This window comes from Adiantum capillus-veneris, chromosome 21 (assembly GCF_014529385.1).
Source record: "Adiantum capillus-veneris isolate H3 chromosome 21, ASM1452938v2, whole genome shotgun sequence".
Classification (NCBI taxonomy): Eukaryota; Viridiplantae; Streptophyta; class Polypodiopsida; order Polypodiales; family Pteridaceae; genus Adiantum; species Adiantum capillus-veneris.
The window spans coordinates 5,933,119-5,955,000 of NC_140951.1; the positions used below are offsets into that span (position 1 = coordinate 5,933,119).

The 21,882-nt window shown below is 42.5% G+C and overlaps 1 pseudogene; it reads right to left on the bottom strand.

Annotated features, from left to right (window-relative positions):
• Positions 1-1,201: 1,201 nt before the first annotated feature.
• Positions 1,202-5,781, bottom strand: LOC147430493 (uncharacterized; annotated as a pseudogene).
• Between the last annotated feature and the right edge of the window lie 16,101 nt (positions 5,782-21,882).

Genomic DNA, 21,882 nt, shown 5'->3' on the forward strand with positions numbered 1-21,882 from the left:
GCGTCCACCTTGACTAGCTTGCTTTTATACCTCAATAGTAGGGAAAGATGGTGAACTGCCATATAAGCTACCTCTTGGCGAGCCCCATTCGGGCCTAAGTGAAGAATTTGGACAATGGGCGGGACTACATTTAGCATGTTCTTGAGCATCTTAGCACCCATTGGAAAGTACGTCCACAAGGAATAGCTCCCACACGCACAATTCTAACCTTTTTTTGTTTCTCTATTGACAAGGTAAGAAGAAATGCGAGTGCATCCATCTCCACAGTACTAGGTTTCTTTCATCTCAAGAGTGGAAGAAAAGCTTGAATAATATCTGGGAAAAACAATGAAATTCAGTATTTTCCCACTCGCGACAATCATCGAAGCTCAGCAATCGCCCCTTCGTGTTCCTCTTCTTCCTTAGGTCTTAATTAGCCTTTGAACAAGGGTAGATACCATAGATGGTGGGCATGCAAAATATTGTGTTGACTCGGGGACGAATATGCAGAGGGTGTGGTTAGCAGATGGGTGGTGATTCTTTGGTTCAAGAAGAGGTCGATATTATACATGTAAGGTTGTACTCACAACCTATTGGGTTCATGGCCCCATGACAATATCACCCTCTCTCTCTCTCTCTCTCTCTCTCTCTCTCTCTCTCTCTCTCTCTCTCTCTCTCTCTCTCTCTCTCTCTCTCTCTCTCTCTCTCTCTCTCTCTCTCTCTCTCTCTCTCTCTCTCTCTCTCTCTCCTACTTGCGATCTCCTGCTTGTGTGAAATCGCTGGTTGCTAGTGGTCTCGGTGCCCATGGTAGTGCGAGAAGAGGACTTATGCAGCCTGTAAGGATTGTGTGTTAAGAAGGGAAGAGGAAAACACTTTTAATGTAGACAACCCTTTGAATAATATTGGCTCATCACCAGCACACATCGTATGGAAAAGTGAACAAGACATATATTTGTCTAACATGAGTCCTAAGTAGGCGGCATCACAGCTACTCCAAAAGATGCATGATGTTTGTCGTAACACAAGCAATTTCAGGCAACCTCACCTACCTAGACAAAGAGAAGCATCAAAATGGATGAAATGTCAATCAATGAGCTCCTTGACGGCTGGCTACAAAAAGGAATCAAAGAACTACACATTGATCAGATATTGGTGCATGATGTGGATGCTATCACTCAAGCTACCAGCATCAGAGTGAGTACTCTCCAACCATTAGGATACATTAAAAGAAGTATAAAGTATGAAATTCATGAAAACCAACACAAATCAACCCTGTCCATAGCATAAGAAGAAGTAACACGTGGAGACCACCTCTAAGTGCCAAAAGGTAAGTCCCAAAGTCGGCTATGTATGCATTGAGATGGGTGTCCACAAGAAGGTTGATGCATGTAGCATCCCAATGAACAACGGGGGAATAACAATCATGATCAACGTATTCTATATCTATTGGGCCGCTCCAAAGCTAATGTTTTACTCTTTGAAACATGCAGAAGAGGGTTGTGGTGCATCAAGTCACCTCGGCTACCATTGGACATGTACTCACATACTGAGAGTTTGATGTCTTTATGTAGCAGCAACACAATATCTTTACAATGGGCTTGTGTCATATCTTTTCAAGTGTTTCTACTTTCAAATCATTGTTGTCACTACCTCCCCCATGGTTGGTTACCTTGTTTAGTATCTTTACAAAAATTGCCTCACATTATTTAGCACAGTGTTGTAAGTTGTGGCAACACCTCCATTGCCAAGTTTTGGATTGTCATAATCTAGACATCTCACAATGTGAAGGTCTTCAACTTGCACCTTGTGGAAGTCGAAGATCGTCCAAGTGTATGAGACTGATCAAAAATCAAACATATGCCTTCTATGGAGTGTGCATATTCCGTACATCTTCAAGATGCATCCAATCAGGAATATGAAAGCCACCACAAATCTGTAAGATTCCAAGGCCACCATGATACATTTTTTTGTGGGATTTCTCCTAATGCCATGGCAAAGCTTAAAATGTCCACAACTAGAGATCCATCTCTCTTGACAAGCTCTTGTCAAAAATTGTGTTGGAAAACCCTAATGAAATAGGTCCCTGATAGGAGGAAACTTCCACAAAATTCCGTGTTTCTTGCCAAGCTATGTTGGAAAACCCCAATGGAATAGGGCCTGATAGTCAGTTGTAGGAGAGGTCAAAGTTTGTTAGGCTTAGTGCGTAGAGCTCAGTCGGTATGGGTCCACTGAGATTGGTGTGAGACAAGTTGAGAGTAGTCATGGCAGAGAGGTTTCCAATTTAGGAAGCGTGGAATCACAACAAAAAATTGATTACGAGCGAGTTGTAAGACATGTAATTGGGTGCATAAAACAAGTGTCTAGCTAGGGATTGCGCCTAAAAATTCATTCGATTGTATTTAAGTTTAGAGAGATGTTTTAACTTGCCAATTTGTGGTGGGATGGTGCCTAAAAAGTGGTTGTGGGAGAGGGAGAGACAAGTATAGTAAGGCTCCTTTAAATTGAAGCGCTCTATGGGTAAGCTGCTAGAGAAATTTGGACAAGTTCAAACCAATGAGGTAGTTTGCATTTAGCTATAGAAGAAACAGAGTAGGGGAGCCCCAAAGGCCACGAGGCATGTAGCACACGCTGAAGAGTGGGGGATTTTGCAAATGTTTACATGATACCTCCACTGGACCTGTTAGCACTAAGCTGCACTTCTTGCAAAGCTCCTTCGTCACGCAAATTAGGTGGTAAGAAGTCTATTAAATTGTTAGAATACATAATAACCTTTTCTAGCTTATACACTTTGCCCAAGCTTGGAGGCATGGCTTCACTGAGATTGTTGTTGAAGGCGAATACCTCTGTGAGACCGGTAATGAATACAAGGCTAGAGGGAAAGGGACATGTGAGGTAGTTGTGGGAGATATGGAGGCAGATGAGGAAGGAGATGTTTGTAGGAATGGGACCTTCAAGCTAATTACGATAGAGTGCAAGTTGATTCATGCTCTTGAGATTCATAAGGCTCGGATGTAGTTCTCCTCCTAGCAAATTTTGGGATCAGTCTAGGTTTGATAGCTTAAAGAGGTTATCGAGTGAGGCACGGATCGCCCCATGTAGATTGCAGTTGGAAAGCCAGAGGCCCACAAGCTTTGAATGGTTCTTCAGTTCTGATGGGATGTTTGCCATGTTGGAAAGTGGATTGTCGGTAAGAGACAAGGTCTACAAATTGCTCAGATTGTTCCTAATAGAGAGAGAAGAGCAAAGTACTTTATTGGCACTAAGACAGGGGCTATGGGGATGAATTTTTCACCCATGGTCATAGAGGATTTGGCCAGTTAAAATTCACCGTGTGAGGGTGTTTTTTTTTATGTATAGGCTAAGTGTGTATGCTTTTCAATAGGATCCATCATAAAATCTAATATCTACCTATTCCAAAAAGACTTTCTCATATTGAACTGATCATTTAATATGGGAGCCAATCATCCTACGAACACATCACCAAAGTCTTAAGTACTTCATGATGCAAACCTAGCTCTCCAACAAACAAATGAGATGGGTAAATTTTCTTTTGCAATTCAATTTTCATATTGCTCACATTGCTGGCAAGCACAATCAAGTAACAAATTCATTATCACGATGGCCAAGGGCGAGCCAAGGGCCAATGCAGTGTCCATAGCAACTCAATTATCTATCTTCCATGATAGATGAGTATGCTACTCACCTAGATTTTAAAGATGTAATTTCAGCCCTTGCCTTATGGAAGAACGAAGAAACATTCACTTTGTAGGATGGTTATCTTCTCCATGGCAATCGGCTATGTGTTACTCACTCTCTTCGCGAGAATGTAAAGTATGAGTCCCATGCTCCTCCCTATGCGGGCAATGAGGAATTCAACCTAGTTTTTGAGGAGTAGAGACATATTTCTATTACACTACCATGAAAGTGTACATACAAGAGTATGTTTCCAAATGTGTGGTATGCCAAAAGGCCAAGTATGATACGGAAAAGCAACCTGGATTACTCCAACCAATACCAATTCCTAATTCACCATAACAAAGCATAGCCACGGATTTTATCTTTGGATTGCCCAAGTCTATCCATGGGAATACGGGAATACGGATGATAGTTGACACGTTTATCAAACAAGCACATTTTATACCTGTCAAAAAGACTATCAAGGCACACCAAATGGCAACCCTCTTCATCTCCCAAACATTTAAAAACCATGGCTTGCCAACATCAATAGTGTCAGATAGAGATCATCGAATGACCAATAATTTATGGAAGGGTCTCTTTAAGAATCTATGTACACGGCTAAATTTCTCTTCGGCCTATCACCCACAAATGGATGGCCAAAGTGAAATAGCCAACCTTACGATTCTTGATCTACTCAAGACTTATGTTATAGAAGTAGATCAAAATTGTGTGATTCATTGCTCATTCCATCATTGCAACTAGCACAAACACTGTAGCAGAGTAATATAGGGCTATGATCTACTATCGATGGTGAACAACTTTACATTCTAAGTGTTCCTTGCACTAGCCCTAGAGGGTGTTGTAGTTGGCTTGCTAGCAGAGGTAGAGCTCCAATTCCACGTTGAAGGAGGCATGCTCAAATCTAAGACCATATATGAGCTCGGTGAACTTGAAGACAATGCATCATGGCTGGTGAAGGCATCATGCTGAGAGATGTAGATTCCTTTTATCATGTTTCTTGCTCTCATGTACTTTTATCCTACAAGTATGTATCAATTGCTACCCAAATTCCAAGAAATCACATCGACCTTTGCCAAAAATTGCACAAGAACACACACGCACACACACAGAGAGTATCTATGGCTTATGTTGGTTTTCTTTGTCAGCCCTCAGGCAAAAGCATTCAGTGTTAGTTTTTAAATGGACAATCCACTTTTGATGTATTGAACCGTGACTCGGAGAATTGCACCTCATAAGCAAGTTGCTTATGAGCTTTCCTAGTTTCTATGCTTTTGAAAAAAAAAATTATGGTTAAGAAGCAAGGAAGCAAGGTTAAAGAATAAAGCAGTATTTTAAGCAAGCAAGGTTAAAGAATAAAGCAGTATTTTATGGTAAGCACAGACTACGACCTCATGCTATTAAAGATGGAGATTGGGTCCTTGTATATGACAGTAGCTTGGAGAACCAGTACACTACTATGCGAAGGATGGTTAAACAATGGTTTGGACCATATGTAGTAAGCAATCAAAGTTATAATTGCCAAGATATTACAGGTTAAAGATTCACCGGGGCTAGTTTTCTATCAGTTTGGTCGCCTCAATCGGTGTGCCATCTGGGAGTTTTAAGCTTCATCCAAGTTTTGGAATGCGGTACATCAAATTCTCAAGGAGAATCTTGTCCAAAATGTCATCTCTTGAGGTGCATTGAAAGAGGAGTATGCAGATGGATCAGTGCTCGGCACTATCGGGGTCGAGATGTATACATTTGATAATGCTTTCATTGAACGTATATACAAAATACTGGATATTGGATAAATATATTGTTCAAGGAAACTCACTCGGGTGTTTCTTTTGTGAGATCACATAAAGACTATACAATAAACAAGGATTTGTACCAAGGAAACACGATATCTACTATATTTGCGATAGTGGGTTACTTGAAAATAACACATATTAAGTCAATGTGCTACTCAGTATGTATGTCCAATCTGGTGTACTTGTCAAAGAGCACCAAGTTCTTGATGAGCTTGCAGTCAAGAATGTTGTCTCCTAGAGTGCATTGATTGCGGGAAATGCCCAGCAATGGCAGAGACTTGGTCGTGCTTGGCATTGCCTTGGCCGGCATGTGTACAAAATATGGCCCCACTACATGGACAATGGCCGCCCACTATGGAGAAAATGGTCGTCCACTATGAAGCATAGGCCACCCGAAGCAATAATGGAAGGGGTTGGCCACCCATTGAATTAACAAAAAAAAGCAAATTGTGTGGGAAGGGAGGGAAAACAAAAGAAGAGCATGGCGCAGGCAGCAAGGGGAGAGGCAGCGAGCAAAAGAACGGCTCGTGGCGGGCGCTACAAAGCTCTATGAGGGGCCACCAAGAAACAAAACATACTCAGCTAGGCATGGCACCCCCATGCAGCAGATTTGGTGCACCTCCACCCCATCCTTGCCATGTCATCAAAGCAATTGATGCGCCACATTAGTCATGGCGCCTTGACTAATGGGCTGAGTCAAAAATAGCGTGAAAAGAAAATAGGGGAGCATAAAACAAAAGGGTGTGTTACGAAGGGAGAGGAGGCAAGTATTCAAAATAAGAAGCAGGAGAGAACTCTATCTCTTGTGCATGAGCAACAAGAGGCCGCTCTCTCGCTCGCACTCGGAGAAGAAAAGATTCTCTCTCTCTTTCTCGCTCTCGAATAAGCAAGGAGAAGGGACGATAGCTTGAGAAGTCGAAGGAGGAGAAGGCAATCTCTCTTGCGTGCATGAGCAAGGAGAGGACGCTCCCTTTCTCTCGCTCTCGGACAAGCAAGGAGAGACCATTATCTTGTTCTCGGACACAAGCAAGGATGAAGGGAAATCTCTCTCTCTCTCTCGATCTCGCTTTCAGATGGAAACAAGGGAAGAGTTGAAGGAAGCTCGGTAAGCCAAGGATCAAGAAGATAGGACGAAGTTAAGGAGGGCTGAATCTGGAAGCCCAACATAGAAGAAATTTTGATCATCGACATCAACTTAAGTTTAATTAATCCGTTTTGGTGAATCACGGAGCCATTAACGGCCTGGAAAAAGCTATAAGGAAAGTTTAAACTCCTAAACCATCATTCAAACTAAGTAATAGGTGTCGTTAACGACACTGTCTCAATAATTGTGCATCAGATTCGTCAATGTTATCAATTTTCAAGCGGTTTTTGTGCGTAGTTAGCATTCCCAAGTAAATTATAATTACCATATTGTGTGGTGCGGTAATTCTTGGCTCTCAATTTTCCCAAAGCCAGTAGCACGGCACTCACCTAGCTCATGTTTCGAACCCATATCCCCCGATAGCGTGAGGAAGCAAAGGATGAAAAGCGAGTGGGTGGGATGGAGAGGGAGAAAGTAGATGGGAGGAGAGAAGGGGGCAGGGGGAGAGGGAGAGAGAGGGGAGGAGAAGGAGAGAAGCGGGCAGGGAGGAAGAGGAGAGGGAGAGAGGAGGAGGAGAAAACAAAGGTTTTTTTGTTTGGAAAAAGAGTTTGAAAAAGTGGACTTTTAGTGCTTGTAGGTAAAAAAAGAAGGCCAAAAAATGATGTTTTTTATAAGTATATATGTTTGGGGGGAGTTCTAACTCAAAAATAAGTAGAAATGAGTTTTTTTTTTAATCAAATTTTGGCCCGTAGTGACCCATGTTTTTGTTGATGTTGCCACACCTCTTTACTCCCTTCACCTTCAAAAGGCTAGAGAGAGAAGTGACCTCCTAGGTCTACATCCTACATTTGGCTAAAAAAAATGCTAGAAAAGCTTACTCAAAACTAGCTTCTTGAATGCCCTTGTCCCCTTAACCCTACACAACATTAGCCTTAATCCCTAAAAAATAGGATTGCGTACAAGGCCCATGCAAAGTCCATATTTCTCCTAATGGGACTCTCTAGTTCACAAACACATTCCTTTGCCCATTGTACATAATTGGCCCTTCTTCTGTTTTTACTTTCTCTCACTAGAATAGCCAATTCTAGAGAGAGAAAATTCATTTAACTAGACCAAAAATAAAATTTGGTGACACAAGTTTTGGTGCTATCGGTGCTAAGTACATAGGTTTGCAAAATTGGTTATTATAGTTTCCTCATGAAAAGGAAACTTCAACACTTGTCAAAATTCCCTCAACTATAAACTCTCCTAGTGGGAACCATCTCGTACAAAGAACCTCTACCCTTTCAAACTTGTTTCCCGACATTGAGTCTATGATAGAAAAGAAATTATATATATTATGTTCCTGACATAATAAGGCTCATCCAACATGTCATAATCTCAGTCATAAAGGTGAATGACAACTTTAAAACATTGAAGTAGTCAGTCTAAAAACAGTGTGATTCTCTATGTGATGCATCAACATATATCTCGACCATTAAGCTGAGCTTTCTTACCAATAAAAGAAACTCCAAAAACTTGTACTTTTTTTAACCGTGCACTCCTTGTCCCTCAAAATTTTAAAAATGTTGTGACCTTTTGATCCCTTGCAACCAGTGGGGAAACTCTCTTACTATAGAACTTGCCCAACAACCCAAATTGTGGGCAGCCATTTGAGAAGATAATCAGCGTCCATGGAATTTCTTAACCTAGGAACATGAGAACAGGAAATAAAGCTTATGCGTGCTATTCATGTGCTGCTAAAAATCATTGGCGGAGGTCGTTGTAGTTACAAGATCTCTTGTGAGCAGGGGGATGTGGAAGTCTGATTTTGAGAGTGAATGTGAGAAGAGAGGAATAATCCAACATGCCTACTTGTTCCATGCATCATCCCAGTTTTCCTTAATTGAGTGCAACACTCATGTGAACTTGTGATCACCCACCTTAGTCTCCAAGTTTTCCACCTTTGAACTTGTGATTACTCATGTGACATTGTGATCACTCACCTTAGTCTCCAAGTTTCCCACCTGTGAACCTAGTTGGCTTGAGCTAATTGGCTTGCACAAACATGAATGCTACTCTTTTCATGTTTCTAACAAGGGGCAACCCCCCATTTGGCACATGTGGAGCCTTAATCCCTGCAGGTCACTAACTTCTCTCCCTCCTCTCTAGAGGCTTTTCATACCATATATTTTTCTCTGGAAAACATGACTTCGGTGCTATTTTAAACACAATCATCTTTTCCCATGCTTGTAGGAGGAATTCTGATACTAGTGTAATGCCAAAGGCGAATTAATGTGCCTCTTCTCCACCCAACCACCTCCTTTTATAGACTCGTTGAACAATCTTTAGGAGGCCTCTCTACTTATCACACATCTCTCCCTCCTTACTAAACGCTTTTCATGAAGTAGACTTTGCTCAAAAAAACATGGCATCGGTCCTATTTTTATCACTGGCATTCCTTCCCATGCTTGTACAAGGAATTATAATCTCTAGTACCAATGTAATTCAAGAGGTGAACTAATGTGCCTCTTCTCTAGCCCACCAGCTCCTTCTATAGACTCCCTAAGCTATCTCACTACAAGAGGTTGTGTGCACTTGTGACGCTGTTAGCGACGGAAATACATTGGGTTTTTATACTCCCCGGCATCGCTAAGACAGTCACTAACAGCATCGATACGGGAACGTCGCTACGAGGATCGCTATATGTGTCGCTGTAGCCATAGCTATATAGCAAAGCATATAGCGATGATCATAGCAACTCTTACAGGCCACATATAATGACGTTCATAGTCACACTGTAGAGCCTTATATAGCGACGCTTATAGCGACACCCGAGAGTAAAAAAATTTGGTGGCAGGGCATTCACCCATCAAGCATATTAAATGTTTCAATAATAGAGTAAAACAAAATGAATCCAAGATAAGCCCAGATTCACCTTTGAAAGAAAGTGCAAGCTTAGATACAGACCCAAAGTAGTCACCCACAAGACAATATAACCATCAACTCCATCATCCATAGTATTGTTTGTAGAATAAAGATATGAGACTGACAAGAGGAAATTGATGAAAATACATTAATGACAATTGTACACATCATAGGCAAAATCACTTCATTGTTAAACTTTGCAAATGTCATAGTTACAACACCATTGTCATTATTGAGAAAATATACATGGTTTTCCAATAGTTACAAAAAGAAGTATAAACGCATCTCATGATACATATGCTATGACAAAAGGAAACTAATTCTATCTAGCTACGGTCGGACTGGCGTCATCTAATCCGACATTTCATCGCGTCCGAGCGGCGTATCTGTCGGATTCTGCAAAAGAAAACAATAAGACAGCTTTTTGTAAGTATAAACTTATAATTTACAAAACAATACAACAAATAGAAAAGAGTAAACCCTAATACTAACCTTGCCGCCACGAGAACTCAGAATGTCCATCAAGGCATTTAACCCCTTCCTGCCTGCATACTCACGCTCGTACGGTGTGAGGTCACGTCCTATCATCGACCTTTACACCATGCTGTTGTGTATGACTTATACTACAACCAACAAAGATTATTGGTAGCTGTTCAAACATCTCGAAAGTCACTAGTCGTACATTGCAAACTTACCTTGGTTGCGCAACCCCGAGAGTACTCCCACTCCTCCTTAGTCACTTCTTCACCGCACTGTTGTGCTCTTTTCAATTGGTTGTGCAACCATCTTAAGCTCATGAATGTTGGTAGACTCTCCAAACCCGTCGGATAGTGCATCAGTGGTTGTCTTCCTCGTCTCCACTCGATTCGTGCCCTTTGTTGCTCTTGCTTTGCATCCTCATATTGTGAAATCCACTTTTGCATCACTAGATTGTGAAGTATGAAAAATCGGTTGATTTTAGCCTCTAGATCTTCCATCATCTTCTTCTCAACACTGAGATTGCACATGACAATCCCAAATATGCGCTCATCATCTATGGTTCGCCATGTACTGCTTCCTTGACGTTAATTTGTGAGTGCAGAGCCACATCTGCCCTGCGTAGGTAAACTGCGCTACCTTCTAATGCACATATCCTTTGAGAATTTTCATGAAACGTTCTAAAAAGAACATCCATTTGGAATGTACTGTGCTAGCTATTTCCACCTCATCAACTATGCGGCCAATATTGCTCCATACGATCCACATTTCTAAGGTCAGCCTTGGCTCCTAAAGTATCTTTCTTGCCGGTCAGATGGTCCCATAGCAAATTACCCACATTCTTGAATATATGCATTGGATCGAGCAAGTGATTGATCATGAGTCGGGGCCAATATGATAAGTCGTACGATAGAGAGAGTCTCTTCATCCCTGGGGGTAAACCGTCATCACACATCTCCTTCTACTCTAACCATGCTTGTGAAGATATCGTCGGTGGCTCTCGTCCCAGCAAGCCATCGCGTTACACATGATTCTCTGGAAGATACGCTTGATGACCTTTGTAGATTTGCTTCTTCAATGAGGGCGCCCGACGTGCATTTAGTCTAGGTCCACATGTGACACATGCTCTGTATCCGCTTGTTTGAAGCCCTGCATGTATACACATGATAATAGATAAGGTTGAGAAAAACCAAGATTTAGAGTGTTTGAGTTTGAGTGTAAATTACCTGAGTATTATGTTAGTCCGGGATAGTCATGCACGGTCCACATTAGAATGCCTCTGATCAAAGAATTCCGTCGACCTATGTGTCGGCTCATATCCACCACTTCTATGCCAATCCACAATTGTTGTAGCTCTTCCAATAGTGGACGACAATACACATCCATATTCTTCACTTTATACCGCCCCAACACAATCAAGCTTAGCCATAGGTGCCCCTTCTTCATAGTCAACCACAGGGAATGTTGTAGACTGTAGTTGACGATGACAATGGGCCATACACTGTAAGATGTTGATCTTTGACCAAATGGATTTACGCCATCCATAGCCAGGCCTAGGTGCAAATTTTGAGCTTCCCTGGAAAAATCCAACCATGTTTCATTTGTATGTTTCAAAGTTGCGCAATCTGCAGGAATCCGTAGCACACTATCCGAAGATTTATTCTCCTCATGCCGTGTTGATAGGGCGGCCATGGACTTATGTAAGAACTAGGGAAACTAGACCTAAGATCCTCCTCCCAACCTCCCTTTATATAGGAGGACCCTTGTCCTTACATTACTCCCCCCTTAAAGAAGATTTTTCGTTTCGAAAACAAAAGTGGGAAACTTCTTCTTAAGAACACTGATGTTTTCCCAAGTGGCACCTTCTTCAGGTCGGTCTTTCCACTTGATTAAGGCTTGTTGTCGTACGTGATGTCGTGTATGCAACTCATGGTAATCCATAACACGTTCAGGTTCATGCGGTAAAGTAGGAGGTTCAATGTAATCCACCAAAACCTGTTGGTCAATGACGTTGTCATCCCCATGTAATCGCTTTCCTAGACGGCTTACATGAAACACCAGATGAATGCGAGAATGTGACGGTACTAATAGTTTGTAGGCACAATCACCAACTCGCTTGAGTATTTTGAAAGGCCCACAATAACAGAGAGATAATTTAGGTGTCGGTCTAGTTTGCAGACTTTCTGAATGTTCTGGCACACGTAAAAATACTTCTTCCCCTTCTTCGAAGGTAACTTGCCGATGTTTCTCATCAGCGTATTTCTTATATCGATCCTGTGCGTGCCGGAAATTCTGACGAGCAAGTTTCAGCATATCCATGTGGTCTTGGAGAAAATCCTTAACCTGTTGTATTTATTCGGTTTCCAACCCCACCGTAACTGGTGACCTAGGTTGAAAACCGTACATGAGTATGAAAGGACTAAAACCTGTTGTGACATGCTTGGAACTGTTGTAGGTAAACTCGAGAATAGGTAAGTATTCTTCCCAGTCTGTCTCTTTTTTGCTGACGTATGCTCTTAGCATATCCTCTAGCACCTGGTTAACCCGTTCCGTTTGACCATCTGTTTCTGGATGATTAGTTGTACTAAGGTTGAGTTGTGTACCCAATCTTTTAAAGACAACTCTCCAAAAGTGGCTGTTAAACTTGGGATCACAGTCACTAACAATATTACTTGGCAACCCATACAATTTGTATAGATTGTCCACAAATAACTTTGCTAGTTCTGGTGTCTTAGCCGTTGATTTTCCCGGAATAAACTTCCATACAACCTGTCTACGACCACCCATACTGAGTCATGACCTCGTTGGTAAACCTACAATGAAATCCATGGAGATACTTTCCCATTTTCCATTGGGAATTTCGAAAGGATGTAAGAGTCCTCCTGCTTTTAGGCGCTCTGCTTTGTTAACTTGACATTTTTGGCAATGCAAGACATAAGCTTGAACAAATCCATGTAGACCTGGCCAATAAAACTGTCATCGTACGAGAGAATAAGTTTTTCTAATCCCCGGGTGCCCTGCACTTGGACTATCATGACATTCATAAAGAATTTGGCGTCGAATGTCTGTGTCCGTCGGTACACAAACTCTCCCCTTGTGGAGTAGGTACCCATTGTCGATGGTAAAATGCTTCCATCACTGTAGTTAATCACTTGATAGCGCAAAATTAACTAGGTGTGGAGGTTAACTTTACACTACCTGCATTGGAGTGAGATCAAGGATCCCTCTTTTGAACATGGCTGGACACTTTGGAATATGTTTCATCTTGCTCATATTTGCCCTTGATAGATTCTAAAAATTCACTACGAAGTTCCGTGAACAAAAGATAATTGATCTCTGGCATTCGACTGAGAGCGTCTGCCACTACATTGCATCGGCCTTTGCGATACCTTAACTTGGCATCATATTCCTAAAGGATATCGGCCCACCTGGCTTTTCGACCCCTTAAATCTGTTTGTTGTGTAAACCATTTGATTCTTTCATGGTCAAACAGAATTTTGAATTGAGCACCATACAGATAGTGATGCCATGTCTTTAAGGAAGACACTATTGCATAGAGTTCGCATTCGTAAGCAGAATAATTCTGTTGAGCTGCATCGAGCTTCTTACTTTCAAATGCGATTGGCCGTCCGTCTTGTAACAGCACTGCTCCAATAGCACGCTCACTGGCATCCATTTCCAAAACAAATGGTTTCAAAGGATCTACAATAGCCAGTATAGGAGCTATAGCTAATGCATCTTTGAGTGTTTCAAAACTTTGTTGTTGAGTGGAACCCCACTGAAAAGCCTTACCTTTGCCTTTTAGTTGGTCCGTCATAGGTACAGCAGTGTGAGCATAGTTTTTAACAAACCTTCGGTAAAAACCTGCAAAGCCTAAAAAGATCTGTAAATCTTCCAGATTTTTAGGAGGTGACCATTTCTGGATGGTATCCACTTTGGATTGATCCATGTGTAGGCCATTAGATGAAATAACATGCCCTAAATAATGAATTTCCTCCTTGAGAAAATCACATTTAGATTCCTTGGCATATAACTTGTTTGCACGTAACAACTCAAACACCTACCTGAGATGTTGTAAGTGCTCTTCTTCAGAAGCACTATAAACTAGAATGTCATCGAGGAACACAATGACAAATTTTCCCAAATAGGGTTTCAAGACACTATCCATAAGTGTCATGAATGTCGCGGGCGCATTGGTTAACCCAAAGGGCATCACCAAAAACTCGTTATGTCCAAACCGTGTTCGAAATGCAGTCTTAGGTATATCGGCAAGCCGAGTACGGACTTGGTGATATCCTGACCGCAAGTAGATTTTCATAAAAATGCGAGCATGAGTTAGCTTATCAAATAACTCATCAATCCTTGGCAATGGATATTTTTTCTTAACCGTAACCGCATTTAAACCCCGGTAGTCTACGCACCTGCGCATATTGTCGTCCATTTTCTTCACCAAAAGGATAGGTGAAGCCCATGGTGAATAACTGGGTTGTATAAACCCTCTGCTAAGGTAGTCAGCAAGCTGACGTTCCACCTCAGCAGGTTCTGAGTAACTCATATGGTAAGGTGGTTTACTAACAGGTTTACAGCCTGCAGTTACGTCAATACCATGTTGTACTGAGCGTGTCGGCAGTAAGCCTGATGGAAAATCGTTAGAAAAGACATCTTGAAATTCCTTTAATAATTTTTGTAATTGATTAGCAATGTTTGTTTGTGTAGAATTAGCCATTGGTGGACTAGAGGAGAGAGAAGCATGCGGCGTTGAGGAATGTTCAACAGACTCAATTTTAGAATGAAAATAAGACAGTGAGTAACACAAGAAAATGTGTTCTATTTCATTATCAGAAACGAGCTGCATAAGCTCCGCAGTACAAATCAGTGGTGATGATGGTATATCCTTTTTCCCTAACAACAACACATGTGTGCCATGGAAATCAAACATCAAATTGTTGTGCTCATAGCTACGCTTCAGTGATGGTCCTAGGCTATGCAACCACTCCCTACCAAGAACCACATCAACCCTTTCCATGTTCATAACTTGAAAATCCAAACAAGTAGAGTACACTTGTACTTCCAATGGAACAGCTCGGCATTGAGTATCCCATATTTCACTATCATGTCCATTAATCATTGCTACCTTGTAGCGGTGGGTACTCAGAGTTTGAGGCAGTTTGAGCTTTTTCACCAATCCATAATTGATGAAATTGTGCGTAGCACCGTCATCTACCAAGATGCGCACCTTGTGCCCTTGCAGATATCCATGCATACGTACTAACTCATGTGATCCAAATGTTTGTTTCCACATGGAATTTGTGAGACAACATTCATGCACCACCTCAGTGTGTGTTACTTCCACTATAGAGAACTTTGAGAAAGACTTGAGGGGCAGTAGTTGCACCATGTGCACTGCTTTCTCCTTCCCCTGGGCAGCAGATTTCCCCTTCGGACATCCTTTTTGCCATGGCCTTTTCCTAAGCATTGAAAACATAGCTTCTCTTTCTTGGCCTTATCAAAATCTTCAGGAGAGAGAGGACCCCTTGGGTTTTTTAGATGGATCTGAATTAGCAACTATAAATTTTCTTTTATTGTGCCCGTACTGAGTGCGTGTATTACTATGTGTACTAGGAGGCACGTTACTATTATGTGTTTTCTTATCATCAGGGTCATCATGAATATGTGCTTTCACTATGGCTTCCTCAAGTGTTTTAGGGTCCTGGGACTTGACATACTTCTTAAGTTCTGGGTCAGATCTCGTATGAACCCTCGTACTTGTTGAAAGGTATCCAGGCCTTCCAATTTGAGGATGATGTCCCTATAGTGAGAGATATATTCAAGGAGTGATGGATATTGGCGCATGGAACACGTGTCCCAAGCGGTCCAATTCCGATCGGCCTCGTTTGTAGGCAAAAATTCCTTGCTAAACATTGATTCAAAGGCTGCCCAACTCTGTGGTATGATGTTCTTCTCCTTGAGAGACATCCACCATTTGTAGGCCTTGCCTTCCAGAGTTAGGCTCGTTTGCAGAGCTCTTACTGCATCCGGAGTACGCTGTAAGGCATGCATTCCATCCCATTTACTGAGAAAAATGTTCATTACATCCTTATTGCGGTCCCGGTCTTCGCCCTTGAAAATTGGTGGTTTAAAATTCTTCAACAAATCATCTACCTCTTTGGCAGTGAGAGTATGCAGTGTTTCATTAATTTTTCCTTGCCCTTGTGTTCCAACGTGCTCATGCATGTGGGTGTCAGTCGGACTCTTAGACTGTTGTTGCATGAATTGAATGACCAATGTGGAAAGTTTAGTAAAATTTTCATTTAAAGCCTTAAAATTTTCATCCATGATTGTCATGTGTGTCTGAAGTGCACGAAATTCTTGAATATCGAGCAATTCATAAGTATCTTCTCCTGTCGTAGCGTCGCGGGTACTCTCCTTGAGAGGATCCAGCTGCGAGCCTTCATTGGCAGCATTGGGAGTACTTTGCTCAAAATAGAATGTTAGGTTGATATCCAAATCCATGCCTACACAGTGCAGCGAAAGAAGTACTCAAAAAAAATACCTGATTTTGGTAGCACTTGCCAAGTATACGTAACTTCCCTTTGCGCGTCGTAGCACTTAACCGTCGAATAAACAAGAATTTGCACCGGCGGCGTACAAATCGAACTCCGCACTATAGCCCGTGGTTCAAAAGATGACTGAATGAGTGCAATGTAGATGGTTGAAGCGTCGCCTTTGAAAAGAAACTCAATTATTGAAAGCTTCGGCTATGATGTTGCTTGAATGCCACTTGAATTCATCGCAATCGGAAAAATATGCAGGTTCTGGAATTTCCTACAATTACTGAGCGTACCCGGACTTCGTGAGACTCGATGGAAAGCCGAGTGCTTGCTTCACCTTGCTTGTGCTATCGTGATTCACCGATTTTCTTGTGGGAAGGGCCACTAATAGTGGCCAATGCTCAAAGCTAATGGCCAAAAGGTCTTGAAATGTGAACTTGGAGAGTTTTTTTTGAAGCAAAAACTCACCGACAGCGTGCCGTTTACTGCGACGAAGAAGATGGTGATGGTGTCGCTTGCTCAGGCCGGCTACGGCCGTGAGATGTTGGCAAACTCCCTACCTCCCCATGGTGCTGCCTTGAAGCCCAACTCCTCGCAAAAGCATGCACCACACAGTTGGTTCCAAAACGGGAAAGACTGCCCGAATTGGCAAGAAAAAATGCTATTTTTGGAAAAGTCTCAGAAAAGCCACGGTTCTCACCTAAAGACCTTGCTTTTAGGAACCTAAAGTGACCACGCCTAGAGAGAGAGTGGAAGACAGACTCCTAAGCTCTGATACCAGTGTAAGAACTAGGGAAACTAGACCTGTGTGATCCTCCTCCCAACCTCCCTTTATATAGGTAGGCTCCTAGCCCCTTGCCCTAGACGGATCCCTTGTCCACAATGCCTAGCCCGACCCTTGGTCGTAGTCCATGACTATCCTAGTTCTTAGGGTACAGGACCCTTGTCCTAACAACTTACATTCAAAGAAATGCTTGATGCGAGGAAGCAGAGAAAAATGTTGCAAAATGTTTTGTGGAATTTTTGTTCCGTGGAGATCTACTCGATATCTCTCGGAATCACCATGTCTATGTATTTTTGGGGTTAAGGCCTATGTGCCTTGACCGGTCGCCCAGGTCATGGGCGCCCGCCCACTGTTACCCTATACTTATAGTGAGTATATTGTATAGGGGGAACTGCCACTTCACAGTCTCCCCACCCACATCGTGTGTGTGTGTGTGTGTCTCCTTCTCTCTCTCTCACTCTCCGTCTGTGGTGCTCCCCGATCCCCTTCAATTGGTATCAGAGCCCTCCCACTTAAAGTCCAATGTGGTACTTTAAGTGTGAGAGAAGCTACTATACAAGCTAATATACAAGAGATGTAGAGAAGTGATGTACTACCCTACACCTAACTGCTTGCGAAAATGCGCAAAGCTCTCTGAGGGAAGTCCTTTTGTAAGTAGATCAGCAGGATTTTTTGTGGTGTGAACTTTGACAAGCTGAAGTTGCTTATCCTCGATCATTTCCCTGATGAAATGATACTTCACATCCACATGCTTTGTCTTTGAGTGATAAACTAGATTGCGAGCCAATTGTATAGCACTTTGACTATCACAATATAACACATGCATCTCTTCTTTGATTCCCAAATCTGTTACTAGTCGATTAAGCCAAATTGATTCTTTGCATGCCTCTGATGCTGCAACATATTCAGCCTCTGTACGTAGTAGACTGAGTAACACAATCTTGTAATCTAGAACGCCATGATACTGCTCCACTAGCCAATGTAAAGACATACCCTGACATAGACCTTCGGTTGTCTAAGTCACCTGCATAATCTGAGTCTGTAAAACCCTTTACACTTACCTCCTGACTCCCATAGCATATACGCATACTCTTTGCAGCTTTCAGGTATCTCAATATTCCTTTCACTGCCTCCCAATGTTTCTTGCGTGGGTTTGACATGTATCGACTTACTACTCCCACTGCAAATGCAATGTCTGGGCGAGTAGCAATCATTGCATACATCAAACTACCCAATGCAGACGCATATGGAATCTTATCCATTTCAGCCTGTTCTTCCTCAGACACAGGAAAATCTTGTTTGCTAAGTTTCACATATGGTGGCAATGGAACACTCAATTCCTTTCCCTTCTCCATATTGAAACGTTGCAAAACCTTGTCAATATACTCTGTTTGAGATAACCAAATAAACTTCTTTGATCTGTCCCTCTCAATGCGCATACCAAGTATATGACTTGCCTCACCCATGTCTTTCATGTCAAACGATTTTGCCATCTTTGACTTCAAAGCTGAAATTTCTTCCAAGTGCTTGCCAGCAATCAACATGTCATCCACATACAAAATAAGGATCAGCCAACTGCTATCCTTAGACTTCTTTGTATATAGACAGTGATCGAACTCACTACGTTTGTAGCCTTGAGAAAGCATAAACTTGTGGAATTTATGGTACCATGCCCTAGGTGATTGTTTTACGCCATAAAGACTCTTTAACAATTGGCATACCCAATCTTCCTTGCCTTTCTCAACAAACCCTTCTGGCTGCTGCATGTAAATTTCCACATCTAAATCACCATGCAAGAACGTTGTCTTGACATCCATTTGGTGCAACACCAAATCTAATATGGCAACCAATGCAAGAAAGCATCTCAATGTAGTCATCTTGACCACCGGAGAGAAGACTTCATCAAATTCAATGCCTTGTTCTTGCTTAAAGCCCTTGGCAACAAGCCTTGCTTTGTACTTTGGCTGACTATCATGAGCGGTGATCTTATACCTGTAAACCCATTTACAAGGTAGAGCCTTTTTGCCTTGTGGTAATTTAACTAGCTTCCATGTCTTGTTTTTATGCAGAGCTGTCATCTCTGACTGCATGGCCAATTGCCAATTCCCGGAGTCCTTCATTTGCATTGCTTCCTTGTAACATGAAGGCTCATTGCAATCAGTCAACATGACATAGTTCATAGATGGAACAAACCTATCAGGAGGTCGCGTGACACGTCCAGATCTACGCACAATAGGTGGCTCAGGCTCAGCCACAACCTGTGGCTCCACTCTATCCTGTCCTTGCTCCTCTTGAGCCCTGACATTTTGTCTTGCACGTGCAGGTCCATCTTCTTGGAAGACAACTCTTCTAATCTCCTCAACCCTCTCTGGCTTTTCATTTAATGATTTTGAATTCTGTGAATATTGTCTGTATGGTAAGCAAACACAGCAGCCACATAAGCATAGAAGCAGTAGAAGAGATACACAGTTGGCACTTGTTCATAGTGGTTTGTGTGGACCTATGCCTAACCTATCTCTAGGGGGAGCTTCTTACTTTATGACATTTATAGATGATTACTCGAGGAAAGTATGGGTTTACTTTCTCAAGCACAAGGATGAAGCGTTTAGTGTTTTCAAAACGTTTGTGACACTTGTGGAGAATCAGAGTGGCAAGAAGCTTAAATGCTTACGCACTGACAATGGTGGAGAGTATGTTTCAAAGGCCTTTCAGGACTTTTGTGAGTCAAAAGGTATCAAACGTGAACTTACTGCTCCTTACAATCCTCCTCAAAATGGTGTTGCTGAGAGGATGAATAGGACCATACAAGAGAAGGTCAGAAGTATGTTGTCTAATGCATAGCTGCCAAATGGGTTTTGGGCTGAAGCTGTATCAACAGCTGTTCATCTTGTAAATAGATCTCCTAGCAAGGTTTTGCAGAAGGATTCAATGCCAGAGATGGTATGGTCAGGCAAAATGCCCTCATACAAGCATCTCAGAGTCTTTGGCTGTGAGGCATATACTCACGTTCCAAAGGAATTTAGGAACAAACTTGAGCCAAAGAGTAGAAAGTGCATGTGGATCACGAGAGAGACGGTGTTGTCTCTGTGATCATGGAGCCAGGTAGAGAGCGAGAGAGCTGGCGAGTCTCTTTTGCTTGTGGGTTGCAGGATGCTTTGCATGGAGTGCAGAGCAGTGACCTTGTTGTGCAGGTTGCGTCTACGGATGCACAGGTAGAGCGGGACAGTTCTAGTGAGTCATAGCAGGATGAGTCATCAGAGGTGATGACAGAGATGACTCGCATGGATGCTGAGATGTCGACTATTGTGGAGTCATTTCTTGATATGCTTATGCCAGAGCTTGATGCAGATTCAGGACAGATGGATACTCTTGGTACACATGTGATATGTGGTGGGCACGAGGAGTCACTCCAGAGCTCGGAGTCAGAGTGCCATGGGTTGAGTTCTGAGTTGGAGGTGGCAGAGGTTTCCAGGGTTGCATCAACGTTCGGTGTCCTCATGTACGAGATGCTGATCTCGAGGCCCGACATAGCAGCTACAGCGGGAGCATTTGCAGCAGGGTTGATTAGTTGTTCGATGACTGATCTCGGCATAGAGCATAGGGGAGGTTTGCAGGTATTGGATCGATACTTGCAGGAGTGCATGAGCTCTTGTAGACTCTTTGCAGATCTTGGAGCTAGCTCTGTGTGGCTTCCGCAGCGGGATGTTTGTCTATCAGTAGAGCCGGATGCACTAGCTCATCGAGAGTCAGTGGGCATAGGTTGAGAGAATATCTCACCTTCTACTAGTTGTACACTAGTAGATCTTGCTTAAAGGCACATTGGCCTTTAAGTGGGAGGTTGTTGGGGTTAAGTCCTATGTGCCTTGACCGGTCGCCCAGGTCATGGGCGCCCGCCCACTGTTACCCTATACTTATAGTGAGTATACTGTATAGGGGGAGCTGCCACTTCACAATCTCCCCACCCACATCGTGTGTGTGTCTCCTTCTCTCTCTCTCACTCTCCGTCTGTGGTGCTCCCCAATCCCCTTCATGTATTCCCCTCTAAAAAGAATGCGGTCATTAGGACAAGCGTGGATTAAATTGTAATCCATCCCCAAGTTTTGCAAGATCTTTCTTGCTTCCTCTCTGGAATCTGGCATCACATTATCAGCTGGCAGTATGTGCTCTTTGAGCAATCTACACAACGGAAAAAATGCGATACAATTGTGTAAGAAATCTATCAGATCATTATACATCTAGAGTTTTTTATTAAAGTAAACACATTGTAATAGATCACCCTGAAAAGTGATGTGATGCTAATGTCACTCCATCCAAACTTTGTCTTCATGTTGAGAAGAACCATGAGCGCCTTCAATCTAGACACACGTGCTCCATCATACAGTGACGTATTGGCTTCACTTTTCATATCATCATAGATAAGCCTTTCTGAATTCATGATCGTCTCGATCATTTCATCGATCTCGAACTCAAACATTGCCTCGTTGGGAATGTGTTCTACATGATCATCCCCCAAGCTGTGAAAGGCTACATCTTGTGGCCTCACATATGCTGCTTGGCCAAAGCGCCTGCAAACACGTCTATTGGGTTGCAAGATTGCTGCCTATTGGC